The sequence below is a fragment of the Notolepis coatsorum genome (assembly GCF_963971535.1).
Source record: "Notolepis coatsorum genome assembly, chromosome: 9".
In the NCBI taxonomy this organism is placed as follows: Eukaryota; Metazoa; Chordata; class Actinopteri; order Aulopiformes; family Paralepididae; genus Notolepis; species Notolepis coatsorum.
This window is the reverse complement of record NC_140173.1, coordinates 68,903,391-68,924,965: the sequence shown is the minus strand read 5'-3', so window position 1 is coordinate 68,924,965 and position 21,575 is coordinate 68,903,391.

Below are 21,575 nucleotides of genomic sequence, written 5' to 3'. Positions count from 1 at the left end.
TTATTAACTGTCTATGTAGTTTGTCAAATTGTTATTTGTGGTTATGTTTTGTATTGCTTGTCTGTCTGAGACCAAGGACCACAATGGACATAAGTATTGACAAGTATTTGTGTAGCATCCTTGATGTTTACTGGAATCTTGTATTTAAAAGAAATTCTAATTAAATAAAATCATATCCCTGCTTGCCCCTTCCCTTCTCTCTCTCTCTCTCTCTCTCTCTCTCTCTCTCTCTCTCTCTCTCTCTCTCTCTCTCTCTCTCTCTCTCTCTCTCTCTCTCTCTCTCTCTCTCTCTCTCTCTCTCTCTCTCATGGTTCTGTCTACACCAGGCTGTCTATAAAGACTTGGTCCAGTCTTCACCAGGCTGTCTATAAAGACATGGTTCTGTCTTCACCAGGCTGTCTATAAAGACATGGTCCAGTCTTCACCAGGCTGTCTATAAAGACATGGTTCAGTCTTCACCAGGCTGTCTATAAAGACATGGTTCTGTCTTCACCAGGCTGTCTATAAAGACCCGGTCCAGTCTTCACCAGGCTGTCTATAAAGACATGGTTCTGTCTTCACCAGGCTGTCTATAAAGACCCGGTTCTGTCTTCACCAGGCTGTCTATAAAGACCCGGTTCAGTCTTCACCAGGCTGTCTATAAAGACATGGTTCTGTCTTCACCAGGCTGTCTATAAAGACATGGTTCTGTCTTCACCAGGTTGTCTATAAAGACATGGTCCAGTCTTCACCAGGCTGTCTATAAAGACATGGTCCAGACTTCACCAGGCTGTCTATAAAGACATGGTTCAGTCTTCACCAGGCTGTCTTGTCTATAAAGACATGGTTCTGTCTTCACCAGGCTGTCTATAAAGACCAGTGGCGGCTCGTGGATGCTTCGCCACTAGGGGCGCTATACCAAACATTTTGCAAACATGTACAGTACCACGCAACCGACTCATGGCAAGACGTGAGCGATTCGACTCACGCTCACGGCAATGAATCGGCTCTTATGAACGAGTCGCTCAGCTGTTACTACAACAACACACAACCAGTCAAATAAAGTATAGTCTAATTCACAACTTGAAACAATATATAAATAGAAAAGTTAGAAACAAAACTCGCTCCGTCTTCAAACACACGCAGATCTCTCCCTCTCTCCTTCTCTCTCTCACACACAGCGCGACGTGGAATCGATTCGTTACACAATCAGACCTATTATATACCAAGAATAACTTCAGTATGAGTACAGGGCTGTACACATATTTTGCATATTGTTAAACGAGCCAAGGCTAGCTATTAAACTATCGATATGAATCGAAAATCTGGGACCCTGATGTAAACAAGACAAACGTCTTTCTCTGGTCTGCATCCCCTTAACAATTGTGTGTATTGAGCCGTACTGTATTGTACCCATTCTGCAATCTGTTAATAAAGTTTTCATTCATTCATTCATTCAAACATAGACGATATTGAACAAGCCATAATCCGCGTATTTTCAATCCGAGAGAGAGAGAGAGAGAGAGAGAGAGAGAGAGAGAGAGAGAGAGAGAGAGAGAGAGAGAGAGAGAGAGAGAGAGAGAGAGAGAGAGAGAGAGAGAGACTCACTGTTTAGTTGACACGTCCAGGGCTTGCCTTGATAAAGTGTATAATCCACTGTTGATGTATTCCAGACCACTGTCCACTGTGTCCAGACTGCATCCGCCATATAGCTTGTTAGCCAAGTGTTAGCTTGTTAGCAGTTGGTCACACAACACAAGTACTTCATTCCTTTGTCCATTTCCGCTCGAACAGACTGCAAACTACCTGGCGTTCTATCGCCATGCTCTAAGACAAACTCTAACCTTAACCAACTTTGAAAGAGTGCCTAAGCTTAACAGTCTAAAGAACTTGCAGTCACGGCACGCTCAGCTGCATGCATCTCACAACAACACAAATCTCTACCACCAACGGAGGACCAACCTAGGAATAAGCTAGAATTGGAACATTAGAAATTGGATTCGGCCAATCAGAGATCGTCTCTGTGAAATTGTGCTACGGAAAAAAATACTGGCGTCGGCCAATCAGAGAGCGTCTCCGCGAAATGCGGCTACAGAAATTCTTGACGCTACTGGCTAGACCGCTTCAAATCGCGCCCGGATTCCAACATAATAGTCATATTTCAACGCACAACGCGTTACGCACTGATTGGCTGCGCGTGATATAGCGATCAAACCGTGACGCGCACTCAGAGCGCTATCGCGTCTAGCCCGGGCCGAGAAATAAAAAAAAATAATAAAAAAAAATAAAGGTGAGTCACTTCCTGTTCAAGAAAACAAGTATTTTTTTTTTAATATAATAACGTTATATTGTGCATTGGAAACACAAACATACTTAAAATGAGTAAATATTATTAATTTTAAACATGTTTATATTATTTATAGGGCTATAAAACTAAAAACTAAAAACTTATTTTTCTTGTTCTCTCATATAACCAGGGTAGGAGCTGAGGGGGGGCGGCGCCCGAGCGCCCCTAGTGGTAGAGCCGCCACTGATAAAGACATGGTCCAGACTTCACCAGGCTGTCTATAAAGACATGGTTCAGTCTTCACCAGGCTGTCTATAAAGACATGGTTCTGTCTTCACCAGGCTGTCTATAAAGACATGGTCCAGTCTTCACCAGGCTGTCTATAAAGACATGGTCCAGACTTCACCAGGCTGTCTATAAAGACATGGTTCTGTCTTCACCAGGCTGTCTATAAAGACCCGGTTCTGTCTTCACCAGGATGTCTATAAAGACATGGTTCTGTCTACACCAGGCTGTCTATAAAGACATGGTCCAGTCTTCACCAGGCTGCCTATAAAGACATGGTCCAGTCTTCACCACGCTGTCTATAAAGACATGGTCCAGTCTTCACCAGGCTGTCTATAAAGACATGGTTCAGTCTTCACCAGGCTGCCTATAAAGACATGGTCCAGTCTTCACCAGGCTGTCTATAAAGACATGGTTCAGTCTTCACCTGGCTGCCTATAAAGACATGGTCCAGTCTTCACCAGGCTGTCTATAAAGACATGGTTCAGTCTTCACCAGGCTGTCTATAAAGACATGGTTCTGTCTTCACCAGGCTGCCTATAAAGACATGGTTCAGTCTTCACCAGGCTGCCTATAAAGACATGGTCCAGTCTTCACCAGGCTGCCTATAAAGACATGGTCCAGTCTTCACCAGGCTGTCTATAAAGACATGGTTCTGTCTTCACCAGGCTGCCTATAAAGACATGGTTCTGTCTTCACCAGGCTGTCTATAAAGACATGGTTCTGTCTTCACCAGGCTGACTATAAAGACATAAAGTCAGTCATGATTCTCCCTCACCATATTGATTGATGTGCTGTCAGTTTTTCTCCTGCCTCCTGCCCCCTGTCTTCATGATCCTGCCCTCAGCCTGCTCTGCTCCTCCGCTCTGGTTGTGCAGCCCTAGCCCTCGCTCTCGGCCCAGTCCTCCCGTCTGGTCCTCTCCAAATCCCCCCCCCACCCCCAAGGCCAGATTAAGACTTCAGAGGCCCCTGGGCCAGATTCTTGTGGAGCCCCCCCCCCCCACACACACATACACGTGCACGCACGCACAGTGGCGTTTTTATATGTCACTTTAAAAAATATATAGAATATTTAGAAGTGGTGGGTTCTGAGGGCCAAGCTAAAAGGACTTTGATCACCCCTGCCCACTTTGACAACCTAGGATGGCTTAGAGTAGACGACAGAGTACAGCAACTTGCAATGGGCCTGGTCTACAAGATACACTACACGACCAAGGTACCCATGTACATGTCAAAATCCTTCCCAAAGGTCAATGAATACCACGATCACAACACCAGAGGGAGCTCCACAAATCATGTTAAACCCAGATTCGGCTCAAACAAGGGACTAAACACGTTTCGCAATTATGCCACATCAATGTGGAACGCGATACCCAAAGCTGTAAAGGAATGTGAATCACTACCCACTTTCAAAAACGCTCTCAAAGAACACCTACGGGAGACTGCAATTCGAAACTGGCCCCTGTAAATGTCCTAACACAACCCCCTCCAATGTACAGTAAAGGACCAAGTATGGTTTTGTCAATATTCCAATGTACAGTTTTGCTTGTACAGTTGTACAGTGTCCAAGACCCACCCACCCACCCCTCCCACCCACCGAACCACCTCCAATGTACAGTCCCCCCCACCCCCCCAACCCCACCCCACCTACCCAACCTCCTCCAATGTACAGTTTCTACGTCAAATGTATATACTCTCTTTTCTGGACTCTTTTTGTATCACAAACAGTACTGTATTTGCAAATCTGGTATGTCATAAATGTATAGATGTAGCAGTACTGTCTATCTGTATGTCATGTATGTCATATATGTTATGATGAATTGAAAATGGGGGACCCTGATGTAAACAAGACGAAAGTCTTTCTCTGGTCTGCATCCCCTTAACAATTATTGAGCTGTACTGTACTGTACTGTACTGTACCCATTCTACAATCTGTTAATAAAGTTTTCAATCAATCAATCAAGAAGAGAAAAGAAACACATCATGTTTATGGCGCCATCCTCAGGAAGAAAAAAAACATGCACACACTTTGGAGACAAGAATATAATATTAGAATAGTAAGCTTACTTTTACGTGAATGTCAATTTAAATTATAATTAGGGAAGGGAGGGGGTTGAAATGTGTTTTTGTCCTGTGTTACTGTCTGTGAATTAATGAATTAATGAAAATTGTATTTAACAGATTGCAGAATGGGTACAAATAATACAGTACGGCCCAATACACACAATTGTTAAGGGGATGCAGACCAGAGAAAGACGTTTGTCTTGTTAACATCAGGGTCCCCCATTTTCAATTCATAGTGACATGTATGACATGCACAACATATGACATCATGACATTTATGGCATAGGGACATACATGACATACAGGTATATAGTACTGTTACATTTGTGACATATATGATATGCAAATATACAGTACTGTTACCCATAGATCCTGACAGAGAGTATATACATATGATGGGGAGGGGACTGTACATTAGGAGGGGGTGGGTGGGTGGGAGAGAAATATATACATTACATACGGTGGGGAGGGGACTGTCTATTAGGTGGGGGTGGGGCTGTATGTATGTATGTATGTATGTATGTATGTATGTATGTATGTATGTATGTATGTATGTATGTATGTATGTATGTATGTATGTATGTATGTATGTATGTATGTATGTATGTATGTATGTATGTATGGGTGGGGGTGGGGCTGTATGTATGTATGTATGTATGTATGTATGTATGTATGTATGTATGTATGTATGTATGTATGTATGTATGTATGTATGTATGTATGTATGTATGTATGTATGTATGTATGTATGTATGTATGTATGTATGTATAAAAGAAAAAAAATACAATAGAAATATTGACTGACGTTTCTTAGGCGACTCTTTCGAAGTTGGTTAAGGTTAGAGTATGGAATCAGGGCTGGTGTTCTATCGCCCTGCTCTAAGACAAACTCTAACCTTAACCAACTTCGAAAGAGTGCCTAAGCTTAACCGGTGAAAGAAAGAGGCGTCACACGATTGGCGCTACCAGAAACGTCAGTGGCGAATGCGGAACTGGAAATCCGTTGGTAAAAGTATTCAGGCGTCGGGGCTGGGATGTGGAGATGCAAGTTTTGACTTTTTATTGCTGTTTTTACCTCAAACGGAAAACCTCAAACTCTTATGAAGAGGAGAAAAATACTCAAGATTAGCCACTTGCAGACGGCAGGGTGTGACGTACTGTATATTTTAGTTGATGAAATATTTTTGTTGATGAAATATGTTTTCATTTCAGTGTCACAGTATGACATCGATCTCCAAAATAAGAAAATAAATAAATAAAAATGTGGGGCCTCTAGTGACGAGGGGCCTCCAAAATTTTTTTAAATAAAAGTAAAAAAAAGATAAACAAATATTTGGGGCCTCTAGTGACGAGGGGCCTCCAAAAAAAATTAAAGTAACGAAAATAATAATAATAATTTGGGGCCTCTAGTGACGAGGGGCCTCCAAAAGGCCTCGAGTGACGAGGGGCCTCCAAATTTTTTTTAAATAAAAGTTAAAAAAATAATAATACTAGTTTGGGGCCTCTTGTGACGAGGGGCCTCCAAAAGGCCTCTAGTGACGTGGGGCCTTAACATTTTTTTTAAATTAAAGTAAAAAGAAAAATGTTGGGGCCTCTAGTGACGAGGGGCCTCCATAATTTTATTTTTAAAAATACGTTTTTTTTTTTTTTTTCTCTCATCACTAGAGGCCCACGGGCCGCGGCCCGGACGGCCCGGTCATTAATCCGGCCCTGCCCACCCCCCTGCATGGCCCGGTAAAGCCTTGGCCCGGCTTCCTGCCCGCCCGGTCCTATCGTCTGGTCCACACTGAACCCCCTCTGGCCCTGTCATTCTCCCTCGGCTGGAAATAATACATTCATCCGCTGTTGGGTTCCAGCTGTTATCGTCTGCCTGTCTATTTCTGTGCTCTGCCGTTGGGCTCCTGACCGTTAGCCGTGACAGAGGTTATTGTGCCACAGGGTTTGCGCCATTACCATCAAAATAAATTCCTCTCAATTCATTGTATTTGTTTGGAAAATTTACATTTTGCATGGTTGCCTCTAACATCAGCGTGTGAATGTGTGAGTGAATTGGATAAAAGCGCTATATAAATGCAGCCATTTACCATTTACATGTTCTGAAGAGGATTGTTATGCTGCTGTCAAAATAATATATTTTCTTATTGAAATGTCTTTAATCACATTATCTGAAATTATGAGATGTATGTAGACATCTCACAACAACACCGTCTATTAGACATCTAGGCTTGAATCTGGATGAATTTGGTTTAAAAGTGATTGATTGAAAACTTTATTAACAGATTGCAAAATGATTACAATGCAGTACGGCTCAATACAAACAACTGATACGAGGATGCAGACCAGAAAAATACTTTTGTCAGGGTCCTTCATTTTCAATTCATCAGGACATTTATGACATACAAGACATGCAAATATACAGTACTGTGTAAGAAAAGAAAAAAAAGATAAAAAAAAGATCATAAGAAAAATATAAACATCCGAAGGGGAAGAAACTGTACATTGGAGGGGGTTGGGTGGGTGGGGGGGGGGGGGGGGGGGGGGTTGGACATTTACCGGGGCCAGTTTCTAATTGCAGCCACCTGTAGGTGCTCTTTGAGAGCGGTTTTGAAGGAGGGTAGGGATTCACATTCTTTTACGTCTGTGGGTAGGGCGTTCCACATTATTGTGGCATAATTGCGAAACGTGTTTAGTCCCTTGTTTGAGCCGAATCTGGGTTGAACATGATTTGTGGAACTCCCTCTGGTGTTGTGATCGTGGTATTCACTGACCTTTGGGAAGTATTTCGACATGTACATGGGTACCTTGGTCGTGTAGTGTATCTTGTAAACCAGGCCCATTGCAAGTTGCTGTCGTCTACTCTAAGCCATCCTAGGTTGGCAAAGTGTGCAGGGGTGAGGTGGGTTCTAGAAGTCAGGTCAAGCAGTAGTCTGACTAGTTTGTTTTGAGATGTTTGTAATTTGGTTTTTAGTGCCTTTGAGGTGCTTTGGTACCATGAGGTGCAAGCATAGTCGTAGTACCCTTGAATGAGTGCTCCTGCCAGAGTCTTCAGGGTATTCTTGTTTACCAGAGAGGAGATCCGGTACAAGAATCGAGTTCGTTGATTGACTTTTTTTATTACATTTGTACAAAAGGCCCAAGGACTGGGCAGACATAAGGACTGTGGGGTGCTGTGCTGCTGTTCTGCTGTTCTGCAGCGGGACGCCTCTCAGTCAGACATAAAGGCTGTGGGGGGCTGCTCTGCTGTTCTGCAGCAGGAGGCCTCAGACATGTCTAGACATGTCTGTCGATAGCCAGCATCCATATATACTAGTGGGCTTAGAGATTCCTTCAGTTCATGTGTGCGTCCCTGATCACAAGTAAGTGTTAAATATGTGTATGATGAGGACGCTTAGTTATTGTTGGTGATTTATATGGTTAAGGCCTATACTAATGTTATAATTCTACCAGCTGTTTAGGAAGCAATTTACCAGTATGTTTATAGTGATAATCTAGCCTATTGGGTATAATCTATGTTGTTGAGTATAGTATCTAGTATCTGTTTAGCACAGTTTATCCCTGTAACTAGTATAGGTAAAGCACTGCTTATCCCCATTGGTAATTCCACTCGTGAGGTTTATGTTACTTGTAGCAACAGTATATTGTATAGCATATAACAGACTGATTAATGAGTACTAGTAACGCTGATGTCTTTGTTTCCTCCCCATTTAGAACCACACACACACACACACACTCTCACATACTCCCACCGTGTTAATGGGAAATAGAAGTAGAAATCGCCTGTGCATCTGTCTGACCATTAACAATAAAACTCATCAAAGAACGTTCCTGCCTCCCGTGTCCTGACTAGACACCCCGTGTTGTTGACTACATTTCCTAACCACCAAGAGCTTTACTACAAATGGTCCTTCGAGCCGGATAGAGTCAACGATATGGCAACCAGTCAAGGAGGGATGAGCCTCCCCGCTTCACCATCCGTGCGCCCCAGACGCACCGTGCAGCGCCCGAGATGGCTAGACGATTACCTAGTGGACAGTACACGCCAGCGTGACACAGAGCAGCTGCGCAGGCATGAAGAGGATAAAGCACAGCCCAGTCCCGCTAGAGGCACATCCCCCATGCCACCAATGCAGAATGTGCACGAAACAATAATGCACCAAGTTCTGGAGACTGTGCGGCAACAGAGTGAGACGGCTCAGAAGCAAACCGAGCTTTTGGAGCTTGTTCTGCAGCACCATTCCTCCCGATCCTCAGCTCAGTCATCAAGGAGGTCATCACGGCATCAGACTCCAGTTCGCCAACTCCACCCAGAAAGAGTAGGTGAAACGCAGGTCTCCCCTGCCCGTGCACCTCACTACCCCCCAGCCGAGGATCACCCAAGTATAGCTGCAGTGGAGCTTGTTCTGCAGCACCATTCCTCCCGACCCTCAGCTCAGTCGTCAAGGAGGTCATCACGGCAACAGACTCCAGTCCGCCAACTCCACCCAGAAAGAGTAGGCAAACCGCAGTTCTCCCCTGCCCGTGCACCTCACTATTCCCCAGACGAGGATCACCTAAGTATGGCTGCAGAACTAACCGCCCAGCTAGAAGATTTGAGTATCCATGAGCCAGAGTGGACACTTCCCCCACCTCTCAGCCGAGCCACTCACCCCCTCCAACGTGCAATCGAAGTACCCCACGGCCTTCAGGCTTGCAAGCAGGAGAACCAACATAACCAAGGCTCCCCTCGTCAGCCCAGCCAGCCCAATAGGCCAACCCAGAACCTGCCGCAATCAGAGGGCCTGGCAAGAAGCGGACCCTCATACTGGCCACCGACCTCCTACCCGAACCCACGAAGCACATCCAATGTGGCTCCGCCTAGCCGCAAGTACGAGGAAAGGAATGAGCCTCAGCAGAGTTACCCGCCACCAACCTGGGCGACACCTCAGGTCATGCAGCAACCCATGCATCAGCACCTGCCTCAGTCTGCACACCAGTCAGCACACCAACCTCCGTATGTGCCCTACCTCGCCTACCAAGGGAACCCAGTCATAGCGACACCATATCCCTCCACAGTATACCAGCATGCACCCCCCAATATAGAAGGTCCAACATTCCCGGACTTTAACAAGGAGGATAGAGCCCAATACGTGGAACTACGCCTTTCCCTCAGTACACTCCTCAATCCTTCTCATTCCGAGCACTACAAGTATGCCATTCTGCTGAAGCATATAAAGGTGCCGCGTGCCCACCGCCTGGTGCTGGCTTACGCAGAGTCAAGTATGCCCTACTCGGAAGCTCTGAGGGCACTGGACGAGCGATACGGACGCCCATACCAGTTTGCTCTGAAGGAGATAGAGGACATGGAACGCTTACCACCCATTCGAGACGATAGAGCCCTCGACGAATTTGCCATCAGAGTGCAGTCGCTGGTCGGGATGCTGAGGTCCCTTCAAGGCGAAGGTCACGAGGAACTCCATTGTGGCTCAAACGTGAAGCGCCTCCTCAACAGGCTTCCCAAACACCAACAAGAGAGGTTCCGTCGTCAACAGTACAGGGAGAACCCAGACAAGACGAAGCTGTCCCTCACCGACTTCGCAGAGTGGCTGAGGGTAGAAGTCAGATGCCTGGACATTGAGCCCTCCCTTCATGCCCACAGTGAGAATGACAGGAGAGACCCCAAGTATCAGCCCAAGATAAAGGTCACTACGGTGATGCATGGTACAGACAACCCCCAAGATCCTCCACCCGAAAGGCCCTCCAAGGTATATCAACCTGTCCAGACCCAAGGGAAGGGAAGGATATACTGCCCCTACTGCGAGTCAGAACACTACCTCAGCCAATGCGAACGCTTCGCTAAGCTGACCAGAGGGGAGATAGTGGACTGGATCAAAGCCAAGAGAAGGTGTTGGAGATGCGGTCGTCCTCACCTAGCCTCTGCCTGCGACCTGAAGAAGCCGTGTCGACTCTGTAAGTCCAAACACCTCTCCGTCCTGCATGAGGTTAACCAGAGAAGTGGGAACGAGCCCACCATCACCTCAACAGCAGAGACTCACTACCTGGATCAGCCAAACGGATACAACCGAGTGCTCCTGAAGATCGTCAGAGTCAACCTGCACTACATGGACAGAGTCTTCAACACCTACGCAGTGCTGGATGATGGCTCAGAGAGAACCATCCTGCTCGCTTCAGCAGCACGCCACCTGGGAATACAGGGCCAAGCGGAAGACTTGACCCTTCGCACTATCCGCCAAGACGTCAAGACCCTGTCAGGCTCACGTGTCTCCTTCGCCATCGCCCCAGTATCCGAACCAAGGAAAAGGTTCCCTATTCAAGGTGCCTTCACCGGTGAACAGCTAGGTCTGTCTCAGTACAGCTACCCAGTCACCCAGCTCCAGGAGAAGTATCGCCATCTGCGAGGCTTGGTGATTCCACCAATCGACGGAGCTCAGCCAACCCTCCTGATTGGATCTGATCACGCCAACCTGATCGTACCGATCGAGCCGGTGCATCTGGGGCCCCATGGTGGCCCTGCGGCAGTCAAGACTAACCTCGGCTGGACACTCCAAGGCCCAGCAAAGTACATGCAGCAACAGCTTCAGACCACACAGTGCTTCTTCACTGCTGCTCCCTCCCCGGCTGCCGAGCTATTCAGCCAGGTCGAACGGCTGTGGCAGCTGGATACACTGCCTTTCAAGAGCGAGAGGTTAGTGAACAGATCCAAACAGGACAAGTACTCAGCGGAGCTGTTGGAGGCCGAGACCACCCGTGTAGAGGTCAACGGAGTGCAGCGGTATGCCACCCCCCTCCTGCGAGTCCAAACCATGCCCAAGCTGCAAGTTTCAAAGGAAGTTGTAATGAAGAACCTGCGGAACACAGAGAAGAGGCTAACTCAAGACCCACAGCGTGCATCTACCTACCAAGAGGAGATCAATAAGCTAGAGATAGCTGGGTACATCACCAAGATTAACCCCAGCCAGGCCGACGCATCCGAAGAGTCATGGTTCCTGCCCCATCACATGGTCAGGCACAACGGCAAAGACCGGATTGTCTTCAACTGCAGTTTCCAGTACGGCGGGCAGAACCTGAACAACTACCTCCTTCCAGGCCCAACACTGGGACCCTCACTCCTTGGTGTCCTCCTGCGATTCAGAGAGCATCGAGTCGCCATAAGTGGGGACATCAAGGGAATGTTCCATCAGGTTCGCCTGTTGGACAGAGACAAGCCCCTACTGAGGTTCCTCTGGAGGAACCTAAAGACAGACGAACCTCCATCAGTGTACCAGTGGGAGGTCCTGCCCTTCGGGACAACATGCAGCCCCTGCTGTGCAACCTTTGCCCTCCAGAAACACGTCATCGAGTCTAGCCAAGAGGACGTTCGCCACAGTGTAGAACAGTGTTTCTATGTGGATAACTGTCTGCAGAGTCTGCCCACCAAAGAAGAGGCAAGCAGCCTCGTGAACAAGCTGAGAGCCCTCCTAGCCACAGGCGGCTTCGAGATCCGCCAGTGGGCCAGCAACCAGCCAGAGGTGATCGGCAACCTGCCCAAAGAGGCCAAGGCAGATAGCAGTGAGAGATGGGTCTCCCAGACCCACGGGGAAGCTCAAGAAATGACACTAGGACTCAGTTGGCACTTCATGGAGGACACGCTCCACTACAGACATCGCCCGGTCTCCCCAAGCCAGACGACTATGAGAAATATCTACAAGATACTAGCAAGCCAGTACGACCCCCTAGGTCGCATCCTGCCCTTCATCACAAGGGCCAAAGTTCTGGCCCAGAAACTGTGGGACACAGACCGCGACTGGGATGACCCACACTTACCTGCCGATCTCCTGCAACCCTGGACCACATGGGAAGAAGAGCTCCCACAGCTCCCAACAGTCAGCCCCTCACGGTGCTACTTCCTCATGGGGCGGCCCGACTCCTCACTCCCTCCAGTGGTGTACCCTGAATCCGAAATCCTCAGCCAGAGAAGATGGCGACACAGTCAGGTGTTAGCCGACCAGTTCTGGACCCACTTCCTGCATAACTACTTACCCTCCTTGCAGTCCAGGCAGAAATGGGTGAAGGACACAGAGAACCTCACTGTCGGCACGGTGGTGATGGTGATTGACCAGAGGCTACCTAGAGCACTGTGGCCTGTAGGACGGGTCACGAAGACCATCAGGAGTGCCGACGGGAAGGTGCGGTCTGCAGAGGTGCAGGTGGACGATAGGACCTACACCAGACCAGTGGCCAAGCTTATTGAGTTACCAGCCAACCCAGAGGACGCCCCGACAACGACTCCGGAAGACAGTTGAGCCTTTCCATGAACTAATCCACACCGTGGATTAGGGGGCGGCTGTACAAAAGGCCCAAGGACTGGGCAGACATAAGGACTGTGGGGTGCTGTGCTGCTGTTCTGCTGTTCTGCAGCGGGACGCCTCTCAGTCAGACATAAAGGCTGTGGGGGGCTGCTCTGCTGTTCTGCAGCAGGAGGCCTCAGACATGTCTAGACATGTCTGTCGATAGCCAGCATCCATATATACTAGTGGGCTTAGAGATTCCTTCAGTTCATGTGTGCGTCCCTGATCACAAGTAAGTGTTAAATATGTGTATGATGAGGACGCTTAGTTATTGTTGGTGATTTATATGGTTAAGGCCTATACTAATGTTATAATTCTACCAGCTGTTTAGGAAGCAATTTACCAGTATGTTTATAGTGATAATCTAGCCTATTGGGTATAATCTATGTTGTTGAGTATAGTATCTAGTATCTGTTTAGCACAGTTTATCCCTGTAACTAGTATAGGTAAAGCACTGCTTATCCCCATTGGTAATTCCACTCGTGAGGTTTATGTTACTTGTAGCAACAGTATATTGTATAGCATATAACAGACTGATTAATGAGTACTAGTAACGCTGATGTCTTTGTTTCCTCCCCATTTAGAACCACACACACACACACACACTCTCACATACTCCCACCGTGTTAATGGGAAATAGAAGTAGAAATCGCCTGTGCATCTGTCTGACCATTAACAATAAAACTCATCAAAGAACGTTCCTGCCTCCCGTGTCCTGACTAGACACCCCGTGTTGTTGACTACATTTCCTAACCACCAAGAGCTTCACTACAACATTAGATGCCATTTTGTCACATGGCATGTCCTCCTTCACTGTGTCCATAAACCTCCTCTTGGGCCTTCCCCTCCGCGTGTATCACTTCCGCAACGGATTTAGTCGGATTTCGGTTTCCGGGTTCGCCTGATTGGCCGCGACGGCCACGTGACACGCGTGCGTTGCCGCTGCGAATCAGAGCAATATTGTCGCGCCATCTTCTGAGTGCAGACGCGCTGCTGTTTAATCACTTTTCCCACTTCAATGACAGAGCTGCTGTTTAATGCTCACTTTTCCCACTTCAATGACAGAGCTTCTGTTTAATGCTCACTTTTCCCACTTCAATGACAGAGCTGCTGTTTAATGCTCACTTTTCCCACTTCAATGACAGAGCTGCTGTTTAATAATATTGTCGCGTTGTGGAAAGCAGGAGGAGAGAGCATAGATTTCAGTGTGTATCATTTAATCATTTATCATTTAACATTTGAAAGACAGAGCTGCTGTTTAATAATATTGTCGCGTTGTGGAAAGCAGGATGAGAGAGCGTAGATTTCAGTGTGTATCATTTAATCATTTATCATTTAACATTTGAAAGACAGAGCTGCTGTTTAATAATATTGTTGCGTTGTGGAAAGCAGGATGAGAGAGCGTAGATTTCAGTGTGTATCATTTAATCATTTATCATTTAACATTTGAAAGACAGAGCTGCTGTTTAATAATATTGACGCGTTGTGGAAAGCAGGATGAGAGAGCGTAGATTTCAGTGTGTATCATTTAATCATTTATCATTTAAAATTTGAAAGGCATACATTGTTGTCATACAGAAGTACAGAATACTTTTATCCAAAATGCTTAACAGTCTCTGGAGCGCGCCAGTAAGAAGCATTTGCACTGCAACTCGTACACCTTACATTTCTGCTTTGCACTATAGCGTATTGTATATTAGTACATTGCATAGTATATTGTATATTGTATGGTACAGTAACAGTCTCTGGAGCGCAACAGTAAGAAGCATTTGCACTGCAACTTGCACTTACTGTAAATTGTACCTCATCCCATTTCTGCTTTGCACTATAGCGTATTGTATATTAGTACATTGCATAGTATATTGTATATTGTATGGTAACTCAGTTACTTCTATTCTGCATCGAACATTGTACATATGTCTATACTGAACAGCGTGACCTCTATTTTTACTTCTATTTTACATGCTATACTATTTTATATCATACTTATCTTGTCTAGCACAGTAAGTAAGTAAGTAAGTATTTATAAAGCACCTTTCATACATGTCATGTAGCTCAAAGTGCTGTACACAAACATAGGCATATATAACGATAAAAGCAATAAAGTCACAGTGATCAGTTAAGATCAATGTTTAAAAAAATAAAATAAAAATAATAATAATAATAATAATAATAATAATAATAATAATAATAATAATAATAATAATAATAATAATAATAATAATAATAATAATAATAATAATAATAATAATAATAATAATAATAATAATAATAATAATAATAATAATAATAATAATAATAATAATAATAACATAAAAATGAAAATAACGTAAAAATTAAAACATGAAAACTGTGAGGTTTCTGTCCTTGCCTTCTCACTCGTTCTGTTCCTTTAACCACCCTCGCTTTGTTTTCATTCATTTTTTCTGTCAAGTATTTCAATTCCCTCGTTCACACGTTTCTCCCCGCTGACGTCATCTGAGACGTCGCTGATTGGTTCTCTCACTTCCCCACGCTTTTCAATCACATTCCCCAGCTGTCACTGCTTTTCAATCAATCGATCCCTCATTATTTATACCCCGTTTTCCCCATCCTAAGTTGTTGGTTCGTCTTGATTTGTCGCTGGATGTTTTTCCCCGTTGCTTCTGTTTCACTGTGCTATTCTCCAGGAATTCCTAGAAGCCTTCGCTTGGATACCTGCTCCGTGGCGCGCGCTCGCCTCCACTGTTGTTCCTGTTCCTTTTACGCAGCTCGTCTGGGTGAGTTTTTCTAGATTGACTGTCTTGACCTATTTCCGATTTTCGTGTGTAACCTTTACACTGAAGTCTACCACCTTTTTGTCAGACAGTCACTCACCCAGCCATTATCGTTTTTGCTCTTTCCTTTATGGAATAATATTTTTGGGATCTTCCACCTCCCACTGTGTATTGACACGAAGATATTATTTCACATTTGGACTGTGTTTGGATTTTTGCTCACTGTGTATTTACACGAAGATATTGTTTCACATTTGGACTGTGTTTGGATTTTTGCTCACTGTGTGTTTACACGAAGATTGTATTTCACATTTGGACGGTGTTTGGATTTTTGCTCACTGTGTGTTTACATGAAGATATTCACTTGGGCTGTTTTTGGAATATTGCACATCACTGTGTTGTTTAACACGAAGAATATAACACCCTGTCCTCCAGCTCGTTTTCAAGTCTGCTCTGTCACTGACCCGTTCCCTCTCTCCCTCTCTCGGTCTTGCACAACATCTGAGAGGTCCGCCGTGAGAGTCTGCAGAGCGGTACAGAGGTCTGCTCCTGCTTCCCAAGACTACCCTTCCGGGAGAAGCTGCAGAGCAGCAGAACTTTGCCCCTTGTTCATTGTACCTGTTCTTGTTGACCTGCTTTCCCTGTTTCACTTATTCTTATTATCAAATAAACAAGCCCTCGTATTTGGCAACTCTGAATCCAACTCTCTTGTGTCGTTAGCGTTTGGGGTCGGTGTCAAACCATAACATTACGAACCAACCATGACGACCCCAGCCGACACAGAGGGGGTCAGAACCGCACTTGCATTTCAGGTCGAGTTGACCAGGGATCACGGTCTCCAACTAGAGCGGGCTGCGGCTGCGGTGCAGGACCTCAGGGACCAGGTCCTGCCTATGCAGGGTTCAATGGCCGCTATGGCGGGACAACAGTCCGAGATTCTCGCCCAGCTTAACTCGCTGGGCGACGCCGTTAATTCTTTTCATCTCTCACACCCTTCAGGAACATTCCCCGCAGCCCCAGCAGATCTCGCACCTCGGGAACCCCTTCTCTCCGTCCCACGGCTGTTCGACGGTAATCCCGAGGAGTGTGCCACATTCATCATGCAATGTGAGTTGGTTTTCCGTCATCAACCAAGCCGTTTTTCTGCTCATGGGTCCCGAGTGGCTTATATAACCAACCTACTTTCAGGCCATGCTGCCCAGTGGGTCACTTCCTCCTGGGCAATGGAAGCAGAATTTTTGTTCTCCTACCCAGACTTCGTGGCGGAGCTCCGCAGAGTGTTCCACCATCCAGCCCGAGGTCTGGACCCTGGAGCCCGGTTGGGGACCTTCCGACAAGGGAGCAGCAGGGTGACGGACTATGTCATGGAGTTTCGACTGGCGGCGGTGGAGAGTGGATGGAACGAACCTGCTCTTCGCCTAACCTTCATTAGGGGGCTCAGTGACGCAGTCCGGGACCAGCTCGCTACCAGGGAGGTGCCCGACTCCCTCGAGGAGCTGTTTAGCCTTGTCATCCGTATTGACGGACGCCTCCTGGAGAGAAGGCGCGAGAGGACCCGACTGTCACCTCCTGAAGCACCCCGGACTCCTGGACGCCCCGTCCCCAACACTACTGAAGGTAACAGGCTTCCCCGTCCGGTGCGCGAGGAGGAACCCATGCCACTGGGACGCTCTCGTCTGAGCCAGGTGGTGCGTCAGGCAAGGCTCAGGTCCGAGCTCTGCCTCTACTGCGGAGGCACGGGACACTTTCTCGCCGACTGCCCTATCCGGCCAAAGGATCGGGCTCACCAAGACCCCGGGAGATCCTGGTGAGCCGTTTTTCCCATTCCCAGCGCCGCGCACCACCTGACCATCTGTTGAGCGTCACCCTGGCCTGGGGGAACCAACGTGCCACGGTGGAGGCCCTCATCGACTCTGGGGCAGACGAGAACTTCCTCGACTTCGAGTTTGCCACCCAAGCCAACATACCTCTTGAGGCCCTTGTGAGGCCCTTGGAGATCTTTTCGTTGGACCAACACCGCCTGGCCGACATCTCTCAACGGACCGGCCCAGTCTTGCTGACCATTGCTGGGAACCACGTAGAGAGGATCCAGTTCCTCATTACCCAATCCCCCCTTGTCCCGGTGGTCCTGGGTAGGCCCTGGCTCGCGCTGCACGAGCCCCACATCGCCTGGGCCTCCGGTACCATCAGGGGCTGGAGCTCCTCCTGTCACGCCCGCTGTCTACAGGCGGCGTCTTGTCCCCCGCCCCGGAGACCGGCTGGAGAGTTGCCCCCGGATCCCTCGTCCATTCCTCCCGAGTACCACGACCTCATGGAGGTATTCAGTAAGACCAGGGCTCAGTCCCTTCCACCTCACCGCCCCTATGACTGCGCCATCGACCTCCGCCAAGGGGCTCCCCTTCCCGGCAGCCGCCTCTACAGTCTGACTGTCCCGGAGAAGAAGGCGATGGATCTCTACATCTCTGAGTCATTGGAAGCAGGACTCATTCGGCCTTCCTCCTCCCCGGTGGCGGCCGGGTTCTTCTTTGTTGGTAAGAAGGATGGGGACCTGCGACCCTGCATCGACTATCGTCAGCTCAACGAGATCACCATCAAGAACAAATACCCCCTACCTCTCATGAGCTCCACCTTCGAGCCACTGACCCAGGCCTCGTTCTTCACCAAGCTGGATCTCCGAAGTGCCTATCATCTTGTCCGTATCCGTGAGGGCGATGAATGGAAGACCGCCTTCAAGACCCCCAGGGGCCACTATGAGTACCTTGTGATGCCGTTTGGCCTCACCAACGCCCCGGCGGTATTCCAGGCACTCATGAACGATGTCCTCCGTGACATGCTGGAGGTGTTCGTGGTGGTGTACCTGGACGACATTCTTATCTTTTCCAGGACCCTCGAGGAACACATCCTGCATGTCCGCCGGGTGCTAGAGCGCCTCCTCCACAATCGGCTCTTCGTCAAGGCGGAGAAGTGCCGTTTCCACTCCAACTCCGTCGACTACCTGGGCTTCATCGTGGAGAAGGGCTTGACCCGAGCGGATCCTCGCAAGATCCAGGCTGTGGAGGATTGGCCGGAACCCACCACTCGGAAGGAGCTACAGAGTTTCCTCGGGTTCGCAAACTTCTACCGAAGGTTCATCCGGAACTACAGCCAAGTGGCGGAGCCTCTTACCAAGCTGACCTCCCCCACTCTGCCGTTCGACTGGTCCCCAGCGGCACGCGCTGCGTTCCGCTCCCTCAAGAGAAGGTTCACTTCCGCTCCTATCCTGCTCCACCCTGACCCCAAGAGACAGTTCATCGTGGAGGTGGACGCCTCGGATTCTGGCCTGGGCGCTGTCCTATCTCAGCGTTCTCCTTCCGACCAGAAGGTACATCCTTGCGCCTTCTACTCGCGTCGCTTCCTCCCCGCCGAGAGGAACTACGACACCGGCAATCGGGAGCTACTGGCGGTCGTGGCTGCTCTGGAGGAGTGGCGTCATTGGCTAGAGGGTGCCGAGGAGCCTTTTACCATCTGGACGGACCACAAGAACCTAACGTTCATCCGCGCTTCCAGGCGCCTCAACGGTCGGCAGGCGAGATGGGCCAGTTTCCTCAGTCGGTTCGACTTCTCGCTGACCTTCCGCCCCGGTTCCCGCAACACGAAGGCCGACTCCCTGTCCCGGATGCACTCCAAGGGGGCTCCACCCTCTGAGGCCCCATCTCCCATCATCCCGGAGGCCCGAGTGGTTGGAGCCATCACCTTGGGCATCGAGGGTGTGGTGAGGCGTGCCCTACGCTTCCAACGTGCTCCAAGCAACGTCCCTAGGAGCCGTCTCTTCGTCCCTGACTCTGTCCGGTCCCAGGTACTGCTGTGGGGCCATACCAGCCGGTTCGCCTGCCACCCAGGCGTCCATCGCACGTTCTCCTTCCTGGCTCGTCGTTTCTGGTGGCCCACCATGCGGAACGACGTCAAGGAGTTCGTATTGGCCTGCGCGGTCTGTGCCCGCAGCAAGGCCTCTCACCAGGCACCCTCCGGGCTCTTGCAGCCACTTCCCGTTCCAAGCCGTCCGTGGTCACATGTGGCGCTCGACTTCGTCACTGGTCTACCCTCCTCCCAGGGGAACACCTGCCTTCTGACCGTGGTGGATCGATTCAGCAAGGGGGTCCACCTCGTGGCCCTCTCCAAGCTTCCCTCAGCAGCCGAGACGGCGGACCTCCTGACGCACCACGTGTTCCGCCTTCACGGTTTTCCCCAGGACATCGTCTCTGACCGGGGGCCCCAGTTCACCTCCCAGGTATGGCGGGCTTTCTGCAAGGGATTGGGGGCAACGGTCAGTCTCTCCTCTGGCTACCATCCCCAGACAAACGGGCAGACGGAGAGGATGAACCAGAGCGTGGAGTCTGCTCTTCGGTGTGTGGCAGCCGAGAGGCCGGCATCCTGGAGTCGTTTCCTTCCCTGGGTTGAATACTCGATCAACTCAATGGTCAGTTCCGCCACCGGCCTCTCCCCTTTTGAGGCCTCCCTGGGCTACCAGCCCCCTCTTTTTCCCGCACTGGAGACGGAAGTGGCAGTTCCCTCCGTGCAGGTCCACCTCGACCGCTGCCGTCGCGTTTGGGAGATCACCAGGACCGCGCTGCTCCGGACATCTGAGCGCGCCTGTCGTGGTGCCGACCGGCGCCGGGTTCCCGCGCCGACTTACCGCCCTGGGCAGAGGGTGTGGCTCTCCGCGAAGGACCTCCCGCTACGGTCCTCGGCCAAGAAGCTCAACCCTCGCTTCGTCGGTCCTTTCGAGGTCCTGAAGGTACTCAGTCCGGCGGCCCTGCGCCTGAAGCTTCCTGCATCCATGCACATCCACCCCGTGTTCCATGTCTCCCGGGTTAAGCCCGTCTCCCTCAGTCCCCTTATGCCTCCAGCTCCTGATCCACCGCCTCCTGTGCTAGTGGATGGTCACCCCCAGTGGCAGGTCCGCCGGTTGATGGGCGTTCGTCGGCGGGGCCGGGGATTCCAATACCTGGTGGACTGGGAGGGTTACGGCCCAGAGGAGCGTAGCTGGGTCTCCCGGCAGCTCATCGTGGATCCCGGCTTGATCACCGACTTCCATCGGGCCCATCCTGACGAGCCGGGTCGGCCTGGTCGCCGGGCGGCTCCCGTGGAGGGGGGGGTACTGTGAGGTTTCTGTCCTTGCCTTCTCACTCGTTCTGTTCCTTTAACCACCCTCGCTTTGTTTTCATTCATTTTTTCTGTCAAGTATTTCAATTCCCTCGTTCACACGTTTCTCCCCGCTGACGTCATCTGAGACGTCGCTGATTGGTTCTCTCACTTCCCCACGCTTTTCAATCACATTCCCCAGCTGTCACTGCTTTTCAATCAATCGATCCCTCATTATTTATACCCCGTTTTCCCCATCCTAAGTTGTTGGTTCGTCTTGATTTGTCGCTGGATGTTTTTCCCCGTTGCTTCTGTTTCACTGTGCTATTCTCCAGGAATTCCTAGAAGCCTTCGCTTGGATACCTGCTCCGTGGCGCGCGCTCGCCTCCACTGTTGTTCCTGTTCCTTTTACGCAGCTCGTCTGGGTGAGTTTTTCTAGATTGACTGTCTTGACCTATTTCCGATTTTCGTGTGTAACCTTTACACTGAAGTCTACCACCTTTTTGTCAGACAGTCACTCACCCAGCCATTATCGTTTTTGCTCTTTCCTTTATGGAATAATATTTTTGGGATCTTCCACCTCCCACTGTGTATTGACACGAAGATATTATTTCACATTTGGACTGTGTTTGGATTTTTGCTCACTGTGTATTTACACGAAGATATTGTTTCACATTTGGACTGTGTTTGGATTTTTGCTCACTGTGTGTTTACACGAAGATTGTATTTCACATTTGGACGGTGTTTGGATTTTTGCTC